The sequence below is a fragment of the Talpa occidentalis genome, unplaced genomic scaffold (genome assembly GCF_014898055.3).
Source record: "Talpa occidentalis isolate TD23 unplaced genomic scaffold, MPIMG_talOcc4v2.1, whole genome shotgun sequence".
Classification (NCBI taxonomy): domain Eukaryota; kingdom Metazoa; phylum Chordata; class Mammalia; order Eulipotyphla; family Talpidae; genus Talpa; species Talpa occidentalis.
In genome coordinates this window covers 106,672,278-106,691,952 of record NW_026555331.1, presented here as the reverse complement: position 1 = coordinate 106,691,952, position 19,675 = coordinate 106,672,278, and positions in this window count along the sequence as shown.

The window sequence follows — 19,675 nt, the reverse complement described above, 5'->3', positions numbered from 1 at the left end:
AAACATTACATAGATTATTAATCTTACAGTTCCCTCCCCAAATTATAAATTTCATGCATGTGCTGTGAAAGTAGTACAGTAGTAGTACACTTGTATCAATCCAGAATTGTCTAAAACAGGGCAAAGAAGAGAAAGAGGAAGAGGCGGAGCAAGGGGAGGGTCAAGGGGCAGGAGGCGAGGAGGAGTGAGAGGAAAGGAATGGAACTGAGAACCTGTGTGTCTCCTTGCCCTGCTGCTCTAACCCAGTCACGGGCATTTGTCTCCTTGACTCCTTAATCAGGCTTGTCTCCTTGAGTGGGGTGAGACTCTTGGATGACACGACTTGCATGATGAGTCAGTCACCAGTGGCCTGAGCTGTGGATTGTAAATTTTAAAAACCTGGTAGTTTATCACAGTTTGCAAAGCGTCAACACCGTGGTAGCATTTCAGTAAGTTTGGGATTGGATGATGGGCTTTTGACAACTTCTCTTTGCTAGTGACTGTCTGGGTGACCTCTGACAGCTATAAAGCGAGAGGCCTGGGCCCTCCTATGCAATGGCATATTGAGCATGTTTGCTACAGGATCAAATCATTTTAACCTCTGCCTCCTCCTCCTCTATATAACAAAATTATTTTCAGAAATAACCATGCAGTGATCAGGAATTAGCACTGTCTCCTTGATTTCTTCTTTAATTAAAAAATAATTTAAAAAGAATGATTTCATCTTGAAAGACCAAACAAATGTGGTAAGATACGTCATGTATGAACTAAAAGTTGCAAAAAGATCACACCTTACTATTTACACCATTAGCTGTTTTAACTTTAATTATAAATAAGAATTCCTACAAGTCACACAGAATCGAAGCAATTCAACTTTTTTGTCTTTATCTCACAGGCAAGGAGCCCTCATTACTGACTGTCTACTGTTTCCATTTGCGTGTAGAAGGACAACAGGGGTTGCAGATAACCAGAACTGATTGCCCACAGTCCAAACTGCTAGAACCTGCATCTGTGTGTGTCAGATGCCGACTATATAACTGGGAGCTCTTCACTAGACCATAATATTTATTAAAGGATATGAAATAAAAGTGTGCTAACTTGGGGCATCCCTGGTGGCGCAAGGGTTAAGATGCAACCTATGAAGCTGTCCACAGGCACTGAAGCACGAGTTGGATTCCCGGCCAGCCAGGGAGCAACCCACGTGGCGCAGCAGACCTCTTCTGACTCGCCCGCTGCTCCCCTTAGCAGCGTACTTTGGTCAATCTGCCTGTTCTGTTCCCCATTCTGTCTCTGGTAAATACTCTCACCCCCCCCCCCTCCCGTGCCTCTGACCTGTACCCCTGTTCTTGCACTACCTCTTCTTTTCTTCCAAATGTAGCCCCATGCCATATATTCTGTTCTTACTTCTAGTTTACTGATAAGAGAGCTGAAGCTCAGAGAGGTAGAGAAACTCCTCCAAGGTCACACAGCTTGTAAGTGATAGAGAGGGGTCTAGGGTAAACAGACTGGCTCTTGACCTTTAAGTTCTACAGTCTTCTGTGTGTCCACATACCATACGCCCATCAAACAGAAGATAGTATATACAGTAGAATGGTAGCCACCTGGGAGTGTTTCTTCAGGACCTGAAACCGTAAATATCCTACCACAGCTAATCTTCACAACAGTAAATATCCTACCACAGCTAATCTTCACAACAGCCCTGCGAGGAAGGCATTCAGTATCTTTTTACCCAGCAGGAAAATGACATTCAGCAAGGTTAATTGTTTTTAGATTACTGTCAGTGTGATGCAGTTGATATTCAAGCCTACACTTTTTTTCTGTAGGTTTTTTTTTTGTTGTTGTTGTTACTTCACACTTTCTGCCTAAGACACCCAATGCTACGTGGTATATTGACTCAGAAATATATGGGTGCACACTTGAGAAACTCCCTATGCATAAGAAATACTATGCTGTCAATCTAGTCAGAGAGCTAGGTACTTGATTTCCCAGTCTGCCGGTTACCCAGGATGGCACAGTTTATGCTAATGAGATGTTAAGGGGAACTCTGCTCTTGCAAGTGAGTGGGCTTTTAGAAGACTTTTGCTCTCTTGATAAAAGGAACAACCTCAGCTGTCAAGGAGCTTCTGCCATTCTTCCTTTCTAGAACACTGATGGCAATACTGATCTGTAGCAGCAGTCTTATAACCATGATGTACAAGCCAAAGGCATCTCAGAAATGGCAGCCCTAAAATCACAGAGCTGCTGAACCAAACTAATAACCACCTACCTCTGTCCTTCTGAGAGAAGAATCCATATTTATTTAAGCTACTCTTATTTGGGCATTTAATTACTAGTAGCCAAATATAACCCTAGTTGATACAGTAAGAGGACTCAGTTTGAATAACCTCACTTTCCTTATACTTGAGCTAAGCCTTTGATTTCTATGCCTATTTAATCTATTTTTCCCTTCCTTCTTAAAGATAATAGCCTAAATGGAATTTAAAATACCTTGATGCTGTGGCCATGACACTCCAAGTATCTGCTATGCTCACAGTCCCTTTGGAGAACAAACATGAGCTTTTCACAAATAAGATCTGTGGTTTGTGCCAGGTGATTGTAATTCTATGGTCAAAGCTAAGTTGACTTTGATACCTAGGTCAGCAAGTGGCCTGTAAGGTAGTTTGGCATGAAAATTCTGACTGGTAGTGTAAATGTGTAGATGTTGACCGGTTCACCTATGAGACAGAAGTTGAGTGATTCAGAACGAAGACAGAAGTCATAAGGCGAGACAAAACATAAATAATTATGCTATGAAGCAACAGATGAACTCAGGAATAGGCAGAAACCAAGAGGTGGACAGAAGAAAGAGTTTTATGGTATCAGCAGCAGCATTATACCTATTGCACAGCCTTTTTTTTTCTTTTTTTAAAGATTTATTGGGTACAAGCACTGGGTACAGTCAGAAGCGCGGGAGGGTGAGAGAATTCACCAGAGCCAGAGCGGGGAACAGAGCAGGCAGAAGGACCGAAGTACACTGCTGAGGGGAGCAGCGGGCGGCAGGAGAGGTCTGCGCGCCATGTGGGACCCTCCTCAGGTGGCCGGGGAGCAGCCGGGGATCGAACCGGCGCTGTAGAGGCTGCGGGGGCAGCTTCGCAACCCAGCGCTCAACCGCTGGGCCACCGGGGAGGCCCTATTGCACAGTCTTTAAAGTGGGAAGTCACCAGTGACTGCTCCTGAGGAAATAATAAAAGGCTGGTCTCCTCCCTTGTTGACCCACCAGAGTTCTGTGGAGCCACAGAAGCTGCTATGATTCCTCACTGTCACTGGCTGTGCCCTGTGGCTGGTGGAGCCAGCCTTACCACCCCAGATGCATGTGCCACAAGCCCCATGCTATCACTTTGGTCCTAGGAATCTGAGTTTCACTGACATGTTAGCAACCCAGGGTCATCGTTTCCCTCATGCATACTCACGATGTGTTGTACACACACATGTTTATCCAGGCAGGTCACCTGGGGGCCATTGGGAGCCCAAAGAGTTGTTTATTTAGCCTACATGATGTAAGATGTACATTTCAATGCCTTTCAATGGCGTGTGTTCTCTTCAGTTTGTCATGGTCCCTAGCTCTCTCTTTTCCCAGTCCCTGCCCAACCTTGCACATTTATGTCATCTGCTTGGCTCCAGTATGTGCCTGAGTTGCAGCTTTTGGCAGATAATTGCAGAGGCTGCCCAGGAGCCACAAGGCTGATTCCCTGGAAGCTGCAGATACCTGCCCTCAAGGCAGGATGAGAAACTGTGCTTCCACCAGGTCCTCCTCTGAAAGGACTTAGAGAAAGAGAGAGAGGGTGTGGGGAGAGACTGACTGTTGCCACTCCCAGGCTGCAGAGCTCCCATTTTGTCACTCCATCATCAGCTTGCTTCCCACTGCAGTGCCCTGCTCATAACTCCTGTCACCACCTCTAATCACATCCAGGACCACTTGCCACTGCAGCTTTCTTCCCTCCTTTATCACGAGGGACGTGATAAAGTGGGTGTTCCAGCTCCTGACCTTTGTGCTCATAATTAATTAGTGGGCACTTTTCCTTCCACCCAGCAAACTGCGAATCCCAGTACAATGCAGTATCCGGGACAGTGGCGCTGGTGATTGGTATGTGTGTGCTGGGTTCTAATGGATTATATTTTACCATAATCAGCTGTTTTTGTTTTCCCAAAGACTTGATTCCAGAGGGATTCTATCAACCTGAGGGATCCAGAAAAAGGAGCTTGTGCCAAGGTGTGGCTGGTCCAGTATCAAAAATAACAGCCTGTGGAAAGATTTCACTGGACTGATAGCTGAGATGTTATCAAGTTCTCCAAAAACAGGAAAAGAAAGGGGTACAGAGAACAAAGGAGGTCTTTGTACCTTCTTTGTGCAGAGGAGGCAGCCCACGTAAAATGTGGGTGATGGTGCAGGGTGTGGTACACGCACAGCAGAGTGTACATGCCCATGTGCATGCGTGTGTCCACTTGTGTGCATGAGTGTGTAGCAGAACTAGTCCTGGAGAGCTACAGGAAAGTTAAGTAGGAGGGCCTTGAAAGGGCAATGAACAAATATGAAATCATTGCAGAAACAGTTTAGTTAATGGAAGGGGAGAGAAATTTGGACCCAGCTACCCATCCAGGTGATGATGTTAAAACAAAGTAGAAGTGGAAAGGAAATTGTACTAGGATATTTTGATGGCATCATTCACAAGGCTGGGTAATCGGCCCAGTCTGAAGGGCTAAATGGATGAACAGTCAACGTTGATGACAAAGTTTTGAGCTCGGGCATATTGGCACCAACCACAGAATGGAAACATTGAGGGAGCTGAGAGGAAATAATGAATTCTGCTTTAAAAATGACTTTTCATTCTTCAGAAAGGGGCCTTCCTTCCTCATTTAGTTACTCGGTTGCCTGCATGGTTCCCAGAACAGATTTGCATCTGGACTCCAATGAGGAAGCCAGGGGAACAAAGGGAAGCCTCTCTCTTGCCCATCTCCCTGGGTTTCTTAGCCAACAGAACAACAGAATCAGAAGCTTTGACCAGACATCAAATGGCTGCTGGTCTCTCCATGAGGACTCTGGCCAGAATGAGACAGATGTAAACCTGTTAATCAGAACTCATTATTCAATGTGACTTCAGAGGAATACACACATTCTTTTGCTGACAAGTATATACCAACAAAAGTTGGCCCCATCAGCACACTGGCAGGGAGCCAAGTTGTTGAGTGGAAACTGACCCATCACAGGAAAAAAGTGAAGGGTAAATGGTCACTCCACTCCACATTCCTTGCCATCGACCACATCCCTGCTGCCTGTATTCAGACAACTTTAGATAGCAGCAGCCCCCAAATCACAACAAATTGCAAGGCCTCAACAAAGGCAATTGGTATGAGGCTGTTCAAACTTCTGCTGGGAGTTTGGGAACCTTTTTGGATTCCAAGGATCTAAATGGGGGCTCCCTGGCTGGCAATCCCTGCCATTAAACTAACTTTGATTTTCACAGCACAATCATGCACTTGAGTTTCAAACTGGTTGTGGACTTTGGAGCACCCATCAGCAGCTGACCGCTGGGCCTATGTGATCGTGAGCACAGCACAGAAACCTCACTGTAACAAAACCTCTAAGTTCATTTGAGACATTTGACTTCTTCTGTGTCCAGGCATTCTGGAAACCCTGGGTGGGTCCATATGGCATGTGGTATAGTGAGCAGTTGTTCAGTGGACAGACCTTCCCCGTTGGTTCTTGGTGGAGGCCTTAGTGCCCTTCCACATGGACCTCTTTCTAGGACTGCTAGAATGTCCTCAGCACATAGTGGCTGGCTTGCGCCAGAGCCATCAATCCAAGAAACCAGCCAAAGCTGCCATGCCTTTTATGGCTTAACTTCGGCAGACACACACCACCACTGCCATATAGTCTATGGTTATGTAAGTCAGCCCTGATTCATGCGGGAGGGGACGCTGCAAGGGCATGAATACCAGGAAGGTGAGGGTGTGCAGAGTACCTAATGGAATGGAAGCTGCTAGTAGCATTATTATTATCTGCTTACCACAAACACACACACCCATTCCTTTTCCTTTGCTTTAAGTTGGCCAATCATTGCTTTTCTACTCTCAGAAGCAGTGGCGGCCAGTTCCTGGGTGGCCTGAAAGGACAGCACACCATAGGCTCAGACGACAACTCAGGTGACTCAGACGCCTTAAAGATGTGCTCTGAGACTTGGCCTCTATTTGGCCTCTTTCTTCCCTCATTTGTGTAATGAGACTCTCTCACGGCATCTTGATGTTTCTGATGATTTGAATGCCAGTCAGGCTGGATCTGTAAGACACGAGCAGTCACTGCAGCAGGGAAGCTGCTGACTTGCATTTATGGTCCAGCTCTGCTAGGCAGGGAGTCAGTGACCCAGGTCACCCCTGGGATAATCACAGAGACAGTACTGGAAATGGAAATGCACTGTTAAAGAGCAACTAAAGAAGTGTGCCATCTGTCAGGAGGGGTTTGTCAGCAGCAGCCCCAATCCCCTGGTTAATTGTAAGCCACCATCCCGTGACTTTCTCTAGGTCATTGCACAGATGCCCATTGGCTCTGGCTACACCCAGGCTGGTTAGTGACAGGATGGTTGAGGGCACCTCAGTTGCAGAAACTGCCAGCCAATGCTTGTACTCCTCACCTTCCACAGGAAGAGAACCCCTACTCGTTAGTTGGGAACAAGGCATCAGAATTAAAGCTACATTTACCAGATGCCCTTCACACCATTCTGGCCAGTGGAACATAGTGGAGGTGAGGTCATCTATGCAACGTCCAGATTATGCTTTTCTTCTCAACTCCTTTCTGCTTCCTGTAATGCCAATGAAATGGAGCTTTTAGCTGTGAATTTAATGTAGTATATACACATGCTTATTCTCAGTGATGCATACTTGAGATGTGTGTATATCATGTGAAATAGTAATTACATTTAAAAAAGAAAGGAAATAACCAGGGGCCTCACTGGTGGCACAAAGGGTGAAGCACCACACTACGAAGCAATCTGCAGACTCTGCAGCATGAGATCGATCCCTGGCTAGCCAGGGAGCAACCCAAATGGCGCAGCAGACCTCTCCTGACTTGCCCGCTGCTCCCCTCAGTGTACTTTGGTCAGTCTGCCTGTTCTGTTCCCCACTCTGTCTCTGGTGAATCCTCTTACCACCCCCAACACATCTCTGGCCTGTACCCCAGCTCTTGTATGCATAAATAAATCTTTAAAAAAAAAGAAAGAAATAGCCAGAGCTTCAGAGCCATTTTGGACCATAAGGTAAACTTGGAAATGGACGCCACTTGTGGCAAAGCAAAGAGATTAAAGAAACCTGCCAGGGGCCTCCCCGGTAGCGCGGCGGGTTGAGCGCCGCACCGTGAAGCTGTCCGCAGCCTCTGCAGCACGGGTTCGATTCTGGCCATCCAGGGAGAAACCCACATGGTGCAGCAGACCTCTTCTGGCTTGCCCGCTGCTGCCCTCAGCAGTATATTTCAGTCAGTCTGCCTGTTCTGTTCCCCGCTCTGTCTCTGGTGAATCCTCTCACCCCCCCACACATCTGGCCTGTACCCCAGTTCTCGCATGCATAAATAAATAAATCTTTGAAAAGAAAAAGAAACCTGCCAGGCCTGCACCTTACAGCTCCCTTCTCACCCGGGGCCACCTGCCTCTTGATTTCTTGAACATTAAAAAATAAACTTTTGCAGGCCTCCCCTGGTGGCGCAGCGGTTGAGTGCTGGACTGCAAGGCTGCCCGCAGCCTCTGCAGCACGGGTTCGTTGCCTGGCTGCCGACGAGGGTCCCACCAAAAAAAAAAAAAAAAATTTGCTTTTTAAAAAGCCACTCTTACTTTGTTACAACAAACCTAACCCTAACTAGCCACATTTCCTACTGCAATGACCATTATTTCAGTTCTTGCACTTGGTCTGCCAGCAGCACATGCATTTATCTGCTGCAGGAAAATCTGTAGAAATGGACCCAGTCGGGGGAAGAGAAACTATCATTTCTATTTTCAAATGCGACATTCATTGATTTCTCCCTACTGTGGGCATGATGCTGTGAGGGGTTCAGAGAGGAGTGGTCCTCATCCCCTGGAGCTCATCCCTGGAGCAGTTGTACAGAGGGGGTGGTTCCACTTCCATCTTGGACCCCCTGTCACAACCACTTTGTTTGTTCACACATTCGTTTGTTCATTCAACAAATTTTTTTTAAGAACTTCCACAGGTCAGGCATTGTGCCAGGTGCTGGAATCACAATGATGTCCTGAAACAGATGGGGTTCATGTCCTTGTGAAGTTAGTGTGTTCCTATGCCTTCAAAAAATAAAATTGTGATAACATTTTTTATTTCTTATGTCAAATGTGACATATTTAATAGAGAAAGAGAATAAAATATCACATATATTTCAGGAGAAAATCTGTTCACATTTTGTTATTTTTAACCCGTTTAGTCTTTTGTCTTGGAAAAAGTGCATTTTAATTTTTTACATTAGGATTACTTTACTTGGAGACCTATCTTTTTCACTTAATATCATATTGCGAACATTTCACCATGACAACAAATATATTCCCCCACCAACATTTTTAGGGAATGAAGCTGATTAATTTATGTAATATCCCGCTGTTGGACATGTAAGCATGTCTCAATTCTCACTATTATAAACGACTATAGTGAATATCCACATTATTCACATTGCTAATCATTTTGTGTATTTCTGATTATTTCCTCGGGAAAAAAATTCTTAAAAGTAGAATTGCTAGGCCAAAATGTATGTAAAATTCTAAGAGATTTGATATAAATCAAATGTATCTTTTTTTAGAACAATTGTATTTCTTTTTATTTTATTTTTTATTTTTATTTATTTATACAAGCACTGCGTACAGTCAGAAGCACGGGAAGGTGAGAGAATTCACCAGAGCCAGAGCGGGGAGCAGAACAGGCAGAAGGACCGAAGTACACTGCTGAGGGGAGCAGCGGGCGGCAGGAGAGGTCTGCGCGCCATGTGGGACCCTCCTCTGGTGGCCAGGGAGCAGCTGGGGATCGAACCGGTGCTGCAGAGGCTGCGGGCAGCTTTGCAACCCAGCGCTCAACTGCAGCGCCACTGGGGAGGCCCTAAATCAAATGTATCTTTAAACAGACAGATTTAGTTTCTCTCCAGCAGGCCAAAATTTCTACTGAATTTTTATTTTTTAATATAAAAATATAAAGACATTGTCAGGAATCCCATACTCAGTGAATCATTTACGCCTTTGCACAAGTTATTTTTCAGACAGTCTCTCTCCCAGAGGGGAGTATAGAGTTTCCAGAGTTGGCAGGAGTCTGGCAAAGGACACAGAAAGATGGGCCAGGCCTGGCAGCTGCAGCCCTAGAAAGAGTCCTGCTCTAAGATCATTCCTGCCTGACTCCTGCACAGCCCCTTCTCCAACTTCACTTTTTCTCCCTTTTCCTATGAAGGATAGGCTTCCCCAAGATGTTCAGAACAGGTTTTCCTAAAGCATGTCACTCTGGCATCTGGGTTATTTTGAGCTAGGTCATTGGAGGCCCTGAAGTCTCTAAAGAAAATTTTAATCACTCCCTTAACTACCTGTAGAATCAAAATTGGGGGTATTACCCAGAATTGGAATTTTTGTCAGAGAAACCCATCTATATGGCCAGGCAAGCATCTAATTATAGAACATTTGATCTTGGTTATATGAGTCACCTAGCCCTCATCAATTGAGTCCCTCTTCTCTCTCCTTGAAGCTCCACACACCTATCCCACTGCTTAGTTCAGGATCTATACCCCCATTTTGCCCCATTTGCTTTAGAATTTACATCCATGTAGGGTCTTCATAATATGCACTTATATTTGTTCTTTTCTCCTATTAACCCATCTGATGTTAATTTGACTACTCTACCAGCACAAATAACCTAGAAGGGGAGGGGAAATTTACTCTCTTCAACATCTACTTGTCCTCATTCCTTATTGTCTGATTATTATTCTCCAAAATGAAAAGAGCTATATTAAATTTTTTACAGAAATGTATAAAATAAGCTCTTTGAAGCTACCTTAGAGAAATACAGAAAAAGAGAAAGAAAAAATGTAAAATTGCCCCCAAATTTTGTTACTGTTAACATATAGGTGGACATCCATCTAGATCACTCTCTGTGAAGACAACAACTCTGATTTACTACTGGCTCTATGACAGATTCATGTGGTGGGCAAGAGTATCTTTCTTCTATTTTTTATTGAGGTTTAATTAATATGATATATTCCTTTCAAGTGGTAACAATGATTTGACACTTGTATATATTACAAAGTGATCACCACATTATCCCTCTTTCATAATTATGGAAACTTTAATGTTAGAAATGTGAGGTGGGATTTGAACTTGAGTCTCTTATTCCAAAGTCTCTTATTCCAAATCATGCTTACTGCATGATTTCTAGACTTGTTTGCCTTCCTTTCTTTATATATGTTTGCACAGATTGAGTCCTTTCTACTGGGATTTTATTTCCTGCTTATTTGTTTTATTCAAAAGGCGTGGTAGCATTGTCACAAAGATGTTTAAACAGTGGATTATGAAACTTAAATCTTGACCAACTGCTCACTAAAACTGGGCCTTAACTATGGGTCATTTTCTTCACCTGTAAAATGAAGATTATAATACCTAATCTGAAGAGTTGTATTGAGCATTAAATCAGACAATGCATGTAAGGCAACTGTCACATGGTCAGTACTCAAATATCAACTCTTATTATCTTGCCAAGTAAGAAATATGGCTTTACACCATCATTTGCATGACAGTTCATTATTCTATCATAGGGAAGTAGTACGATCGATTTTATAGACTTTTAATAATGTCTTCATAGATACTACGTTGCTTCCATTCTCCAATTTGTTACTAATATGCATCCTCACTCTTCCTCCTTTGCACACGTGTCCAATTGCTCCTTAGGATAATTTCCTAGAAGTGGAATTTCCAGGCTGCAGGTCACAAATATATCCTCCAGACAGGTTGTACTGATTTATTTCACGTGGAAATTTGTGAATAGTGCAGGAAATGGGAGCAGAAAAGTCTCTGATCCAGCATCTATTTCCACCTTCCCTGTTTGCAATGAGAGGCAAGTCACTTTCTAGGGACTGCTATCACCCAATTAACTCTGTTCAAACTCTTTCTCAAATTAAAAAAAAAAAAACAACATAACTGCTTGGTGTCATAGCCAGGAATCCCACACCTTCTGTTACAAAGGAGTAAAATTAAAGGTGTAAAATCAAAGGTGTCATAATTCAGTGGAAAGTAAAACAAAAATAGCTGAAACCCAGTTCTGCTGTCCTCATACATTAAAGCCACGAGTGTGTGCATTTGAACTACAAGGGATGTTCACACATCAGCACACAGATTCAATTATATAGGGGTGGATATACATCTAAGGGACTTACACACACACACACACACACACACACACTTATAAAACATATGTGACCAAAGTTTAAAGCAGAAAAATATAACCCTATCTTCTTAAGGCTCAGATTGACATTCTGCCTATAGAAGTATTAAAAACACCTGTTTTTTTCATGTTCAAAAATACTCTGAAATACTAAATATTTGACATACCGATTGTTGTGGAACAAGCAGGTGCAGGGTACGCAGGGGTCTGGGGGTCCAGGAAGCTGGCAACCACCAAGCCCCTTAGCCCCCAGTGAATCTTTGAGCTTTCTTTTCTCTGGGCTGTCTCTAGCGTTCTCTCATGGTCTTGCCTCTCCTGTAGTCATGCCTTCTTATAGCCCCATTCTAGGCTCAGGTGTGCACACGTACGCATGCCCACACCACACTCCAGGTGTCCACCATCAGGCATGCATGCTCTGAGCCCATGCTCCCAAGCGCCTCCGGCATTAACACCATCAAGGCTGCAGGTGATAGCCACAGACTAGTGGCGTAAAAGCCTGATTAATTCACTTACACTGATTTTGAAGATATTGCTTATCCATACCTGGCATTTTTGTAACAAGCCTATACCTTAAAATGAGCATGCTGAGAGCTGCAGTCAGGAGCAGTGGGAGCCAGAAGGCCATTTTACAGTCGATCAGAACATGACTCCTGCCAGGTGGTTTCCAGGTCAGGTGTACCCTCCACTCTCTACTCCCCTGGAAAAAAACCACACAGGAATAAAGAAATTCAGCTACTGCTTTTTCCCTTTAATTTCATATCCATATGAAAGATATAAAGAGGTTTCAATTATTTTTTTAAAGATTTAGTTTTATTTTATTTTTTTTTAAGTTTTTTTTTTATAGAGACTTTTTTTTTTTTATTTGTTTGTTTTTGTTTATACATGCACTGGGTACAGTCAGAAGCGCGGGAGGGTGAGAGAATTCACCAGAGCCAGAGCAGGGATGTCTTAAGGAAAGGAGCCCATCATGACTCGACTTGGGATGATGAAGCTGTAATCAGATGTCTGGTCTATCTGCCTCCAGCAAGCCTGGGCACTTCCCAACAATATGTTCCCTGGAGTTTTCCGGTTTGGAATCAAGCCCCTGGGACACTGCCTCACAGTTAAGTAGATCAAGCAATTAGGAAGAGGAAAGTACGCTTGTTCTTGCTCTAGTGCACTCTCTCTCCTCCACCCCCCATTCCTGCAGTTTGTGTCAATTCTACTTAGACAGATTAGAAATCAAGTTACCTGACCTCTAGCCAAATGTTCACAAGGAGATAAGGTGGGAAGCACATATTATTTTCATTTTTCAACACATGAAAAATTTTCAGAAATGCAATGGAAACTGTATTGGAAACCATACCATCCCTAATATTTACCAGACTCAGAGTTTTCAGACATCATTTGAAAAGAGCAGTGTATCAGGCAGCCCGTGCTGTAGTACTAACCAGCTGATGTGATGCTAACCAGCTGTGAGAGCCAGGGCTCTTGATTCTGGGCTCCTCTTCCGATGAAGATAATAACGAACATGCTTTACTTCAAACTCATGGAGTTGTCATTGTAAGAATCTACTGAAGCGGGCCTCCCTGGCAGCGCAGGCAGCTGAGCGCCGCGTTGTGAAGCTCTCTGCAGCCTCTGCAGCGTGGGTTCGATCCCTGTTGCTGGCAGACCTCTCTGGTCTCCCCCGCTGGTCCTCTCAGCAGTGTATTTCATCAGTCTGCCTGTTCTGTTCCCTGCTCTGTCTCTGGTGAATCCTCTCACCCTCCCGTGCATCTGGCCTGTACCGCAGCTCTTGCATAAAAATAAATAAATCTTTAAAAAAAAAAAAAAAAAGAGTCTACTGAAGCAACAAGAAAATATTTTGGAAATAAATAGTGCCAGGTGTTCATTACTGCTGTTCTGGCTTATTTGAGCTGCTTGAGAAGACACAGAAAGGAGGAAAAGACTGGTATTATTCAGTTAGTTGCTCCCATGGTCCTCAGCAGACACACAAGGTAATTCTCTTCCATGCAAACCAATCGACACTTAATTCCTGCCTGGATCTTGCTCCAGCTTCTAAATACCTCAAGGGAAGGAGATTCTATCCCACCCAGGTAATTCATTCCCCAGTTCAGAAATCCTCATTATCCAGGAGTTCATTCAATGTCTATCCATAGCCCCTTGGCCTACTACATAAATTAATTGCCTCTTATTTTGATCTCAGAGGAGATAAAGATTATCTCCTTCACCTTGGCCTGACCTTGAAGGTTGTTTTGATTCTTCCCCTGCTGCAATGTTTTCTTTCTCAAGCCAGAGGAGAAAAAGCAAGAATTTATTTTATATGCCATTAAGAGGAAAGTCAAGAATTTATCTTACATGCAGATCAAAAGATAATCCTGCAAGAAAGGAAGATTCACAATGACACTGGGGCAGGCTTCTAAATAAGGGGGATATTTAAATGCAACAGAGAGCCATGGCAGCGCCTGGAGTCGATCACAGCACACCCATCTAGTGCCTAGGAAAGGATGCCAGGGAAGGCAGAAAAAGGGAAAACAGTGCTTCACAGACCCAGTCATAGAGTCACAGGACTGGAGCTTTATAGGGTACCTTATCACTGGCCCAGCTAGGTTAGGGGTCTGAGCATGCTCAGTTTTCCAGAATCTTCCTTTTCAAGATTTGAGAGTGCTCTGAAGATATTGGCAAACAGGGGGCATATATTGCCACTGCCTACATTGTACAGAAAGGGAAGCTCAAAAGGTACTCCTTTTTTTTTTTTTTTTAAAGATTTATTTATTTATTTATACAAGAACTGGGGTACAGGCCAGATGCGCGGGAGGGTGAGAGGACTCACCAGAGACAGAGCGGGGAACAGAGCAGGCAGACTGATGAAATACACTGCTGAGGGAAGCTGCAGGCACGACAGGAGAGGTCTGCCGCGCCATGTAGGACCCTCTCCGGCCGGCAGGGATTGAACCGGCCTGCAGAGGCTGCCGACAGCTTCACAGCGCAGTGCTCAACCGCCTGTGCCACCAGGGGAGGCCCTCAAAAGATACTCTTAATCTTGCTTTTTGCACATTCATAATGAAAACTTTATCAAAGCCCAGGAGTGTTTCAGTGGTAATAAACTAAAACATTGAAAAAAGTTCCAACACTGATTTCAATAGTGAGGTTTACATTTTTCTGCTTTCTACTACAAAAGGGCGCCTTTCCAGAAGGCGCATCATTTTGAGTTGAGTATAAAGTATCAATTGTGAGGCAGGGGAGAGAAGTTGCCACTCTCAAAGTCTAAGCTGGCTTATATTAGAAATGATTTCTGATGATCAGAATCCTGCCGACCTTCAATCACCACAGTAGCAATGCTGTCCCTGTGGCCATTGTGTGTGAGGTTGTGTCTCCAAGCCCAGGGTGACCTGCACAGTCTTGGAACACAACCCACCTTCAGCTATGCCAGCCCTTCAGCATTTAGGCTTCAGGTCCTGGCACGAGGCCTTCCCCTCACATTAGTGGGGCCTGGAGCATGAGTACAACTTGAAGCCCACAGCACTCAGCCTGCTCCATGTCTCTTCCCACCTGTGACTCCATCTTGCACTGAAAGGAGCTTTGCACTCAGATTTCATCCACACCCCCATAAGAGGCTGCCCTTAGCCACTGCTCAGATCAACTTGGGAGCTGTGTGGGAGTGCAGCCCTCCCATCCATGAAATAGTGGATCCAGGGAGAAGATCCTCGCAGATCTTAAAGATCAGCTTCTAACCATGTGGGCATGGGTGGTCTGAGATTCTGGGCAACTGAGCATGGTCTGGAAGAGGGATAGGAATGTGGGCTCTGGAGGACGTTGTCTTAGCCACGTGGTCTCCTTGTTCTGTGAGGGGGCACATGGGCCAAGGGCATCAGGAGCAGGGCCTGCTAAAACTGGCTACATGTGCTAGCTGTAGGCAAGTTGCTTGAGCTATCTCTGCCTTAGATTCCCCGGCTGCTATGTGGGGGTGACTGTAGCACCTCACTGGCTATGGTGAGCCCTAAATAAGAGAGTTCATGTAAATCACTTGAGCAGTGAGAGCTTTTCAGTGAGCTCAACAAATGATACCACAATGATGTTTATTTCATATTCATTCCTCATAACTATAGAATCTGAATTCCAAGAAGGGAACTTCCCATCTGACAATCACCTTCACCTCCGGTCCTGTCTAAGCACTTAACCACTCTGCAGTTGCCACAGAGCAGAGAATTGTGTTCTAGATCAGTGCTGTCCACCTGAAAGATCATGCGAGTCTGAAAGAAATGTTCAATAACCTATTTGCTACATTTACAAAAGCAACAAGAACCAGATAAAATTAATTTTATAATATATTTTATTTAACCCAATTCTTCTAACATGTTGTCATTTCAATGTGTAATCATTACAAAAGTTATTATTGAGATACTTTACACATTTTATACGAAAGCTTCAGAATCCAGAGTTGATTTTACACTCAGAGCACATCTCGTCTCAGACTAGCAGGCTGTCACAAGCCCAGTAGCCATGCATGGCTCGCAGCCACCATGTTGGTTCCTGCAGCTCCAGATCCTTGCTACCCCGGATGTGGTTTGCTAACCAGCTGCTTCTGTACCATGTTGGGGGTGGAGGAATCATTTGAAATGCAGGAATTTAGGCCCCAGCCAGACCTACTGAATCAGAATCTGCATTTCAGCAAGATCCCCAAGGGATCTGGATCAACATAAAGTTTGCTGGCACTATTGACTGAAAGCAAATTCTCAACTTGTAAAGAAACAGAAAGAAGCTTCTCTCACTTCTCAACTCTCCTTTTTTGTGCCTCTTTTCCCCAGTGACTTTACCCCTGGTTCCCTTTGAAATCCCTCTAGAGAGCTTTAAAAATATGATACTTGGACCCTACTCCTGAGATGCAAGTTTAATTGGTCCAGGAGGGATCTAGCCACCAGGTATGATTTAAAAGCTCCACAGGTGACACTAATATGCAACCTGGGCAGAGAGGCACGGGCCAGCCCCATACCCAACACTGTTCTCATTCAGTCCTATCATGCAACAGGGCAAACACCCTTGACCTTATATTCTTGTGTGCTTTGGAGCAAATCACGTTGAGCAACACAGCCATATGGCAGTCAAATCTCTGTAAATTGTGTGAATAGTCCTAACTGTCTCACAGACTCCCAGAAATTGATGCCAAATGTGCAAATAGTATCTCTTTGAGAAACTAAAGCATTGCCAATCTGGCTGCTGCTGCTGTCCATTCTTAGCTGCAGTTGCTAAGTCAGTTAATTCCCCAGGTGACTGAGATATGGGAGGAATATAGAATTCATACATTTATTAAATGATTAATTATCGTAGTAAGATGCCCACATTCAGCATATTAATATTTTCTAGGAAATAGCTCTTTATTAATAAGTAAACAGATATTTATTTTATTAAGTCTGTACCATGTGCCAGACTATTTGAACTGCAAAGATTTTTGAACATGACACACTAACTTCAAGGCCCTCCATCTATAGGGAACCATTAAGGGTCTGGAATTCTGGAGATTTGATTCCTATCTTTCCTTCAGTTTCTTAATCTGTAAAAAGTGAAATAAAATACAAAATCTTTAGTAGCAGTGCTTCAGGTGTTTGAGGGATTTCAAACACCATCAATTTTTTTCACGATAGCCAGCATTTTTTAACTCTAAAAAAGTAATCTTTTTTTTTTTTTATTAAAAAAAGTAATCTTGGCCTCCCCGGTGGCGCAGCAATTGAGCGCTGGGTTGGAGGCTGCCCGCTGTCTCTGCAGCGCCGGTTCGATCCCCGGCTGCCGGGCGAGGGTCCCACATGGCGCGCAGACCTCTCCTGCCGCGCCCACTGCTCCCCTCAGCAGTGTACTTGGTCGGTCTGCCTGTTCTGTTCCCCGCTCTGGTGAACTCTCTCACCCTCCCGCGCTTCTGACTGTACCCAGTGCTTGTATAAATAAATAAATAAATCTTAAAAAAGAAAACAGAAAACCTTTCTCTAAAAAAAAAAAATAAATAAAAAAAAAATAAAAAAAGTAATCTTAATGTATAAATCTAGCTCCCTGCATTCACCCAGTTTCTTTTTGCAAAGAAACTTTTCTGGGCAAGGTATAAGTGTAATTTTAAATCAGTGAGAGTCCAACTTGAAAACTCTCTCCCCACTATTTTTAAATACTATGTATTTAGAATAATAATGAAATGGAGAGAGATGGGAATCAATTTTTATTGTGCAAATCAAGAACACTGAAAAGAATAACTTTTTGGTATTCCACTTACTTCTAGAACTTGTAGGGGGCAGGGGCCAGCAGGTGTGTATTGTGCCTGTGCTTGCATTTTCTTCTTTATTTTTTTTTATCTTGTATATTTATTTTCTTGCAACGTTGTTCATTTTTGGACAGTATGTGATTTCTCCCCTCAGGTAGTCCCTGTGTTTCTCCCATCACCATAGCCCTTGTGATCCGTCATCACAGTCCCTACTGCTCTACCCTCTCTACTGGGATTTTCTTGCCTGTTAAGGAGCAGGGAAAAAGCAGGGAAAGGCAGGAGAGGAGAGACAAAGTGTACAGCATCCCGACAGCAACACAGCACATCACCCCATGCTCGGACTGTGCTGAGCATGCTAAGTGTTAAATGGTGAGTGCAACAGGCAAAATGTGTTTCTAAAAAAAGTTTTGTCCCAACTTAAAGCAGACTGTCAAAAAGATGATGAGAGAGGCAGAAGATAAGCAAGGAAATGAGAAAAGAGGACCTTGAAAAGCAGCTTTGGGGAAGAGCTCCCGAGATGAAGAAAACAGCTGTGGGAGGCCCCAGCCCCTGCGCTGGTGAGAGCAGCTTTACCTCTGGGAGCCGCTGTCTGTCCTCACTGCCACTGACAGGCTTTCTGCCAAAAGAAAAAAGAAATCCTGTTTTAAGAACTAATCAACTTGACAGCATACTGGCTATTCTATTTATTGGGTTGAGTCTGAGCATGACTGCCATGAGGGGCAATTTAACAGACACCAGCTTGCCTGCTTGTAGCTGGTCTGCCTCCCGGCAGACTGCTGGGCTGGAGCTGGATCCTCATGTGACCCACAGTCCCCCAGACTCCCTCTCTACCCCACCCCTTTGTCACCATGCATAGCCAGTGGCAGAGCTTTGGCAGTGGCCTCTCTGACTCTGGCTGACAAGTCTTCATCCAGGACCTGCGGCCTGCACTTTGTTGTGGGAAATCAGACAACTCTGCCCATAAGTCTATAATGCCAGCCCATGTCTTTCCATGCTCATCATCTTGAGGGACAGAATTGACTTTAGATGGACACTGAGTGCTGCTGGAGAAATAAAATAGATACTTGGAGCCAATGGGGTATGATTAAAAGACTCAACTCCTATCTCTCCCCATTTCCAGGCATTGGCCTGTTGAGCCCATCTCCCTGGAAAATTGCCTTTGTGGTCGTGTGACACCTAGGAAAGAATAATCGCTTGTTTGCTCAAGTAGCTTCTTTGTGCAAAGATATATAAGGAAGGAGATGGAAGGGCAGGAGGGAAACTTTGCAGCTGACATTGGCAGTACTGTTCTCCCATCTTTGGAGGCTGCTGAAGTAAATGAAGTCTTTCTTTATGGTTCTGTTAAATGGTGGGTGATCAGCTGAGGCAGACATCGGGGCGCTGGAAGCCTGGGGTCGATTGGGACATGAAGAGCTTGCCAAACCAGTGTGTTTTATAAGAAGAAAGGGAAGTGAAGAGAGAATGACTAAGAAGGAAGTAATTGTGAAGTAGAGCCTGCCTGGGTTTGGAAGCTCGTGTGACAGCTCCCGGGGTGGGGTGGGGGGTGGGGGGTGAGGGAGTCAGCCACTTATTAGGACTGATCACCACCGAAGAGCTGCAATGCTCCAAGTGGCGCTGACAGGCCTGTGCAAAGCCTGCTTCTCAAGAGTGACCCACACAGGAACAAAGTGCCCTAGACAGCTCAGGATTTACACTGCCAGAGCAGGAGCTCAAGAGGCCTGAAATGTAGGTAACAGAATGAAGGGACCAGAAGATTAATTATAAAGAAATACAGCAACACAGAAAATTGAGACAATTGGGGCCTCCCTGGTGGTGCACCGGTTGACACTGGGCTGTGAAGCTGCCTGCAGCCTCTGCAGCACCAGTTTGATCCCCAGCCACTGGTGAGGGTCCCACATGGTGCATAGACCTCTCCTGCCGCCCGCTGCTCCCCTCAGCAGTGTCCTCCATCTGTCTGCCTGTTCTGCTACCGGCTCTGGCTCTTGTGAATTCTCTCACCCTCCCGAGCTTCTGACTGTACCCAGTGCTTGTATAAATAAA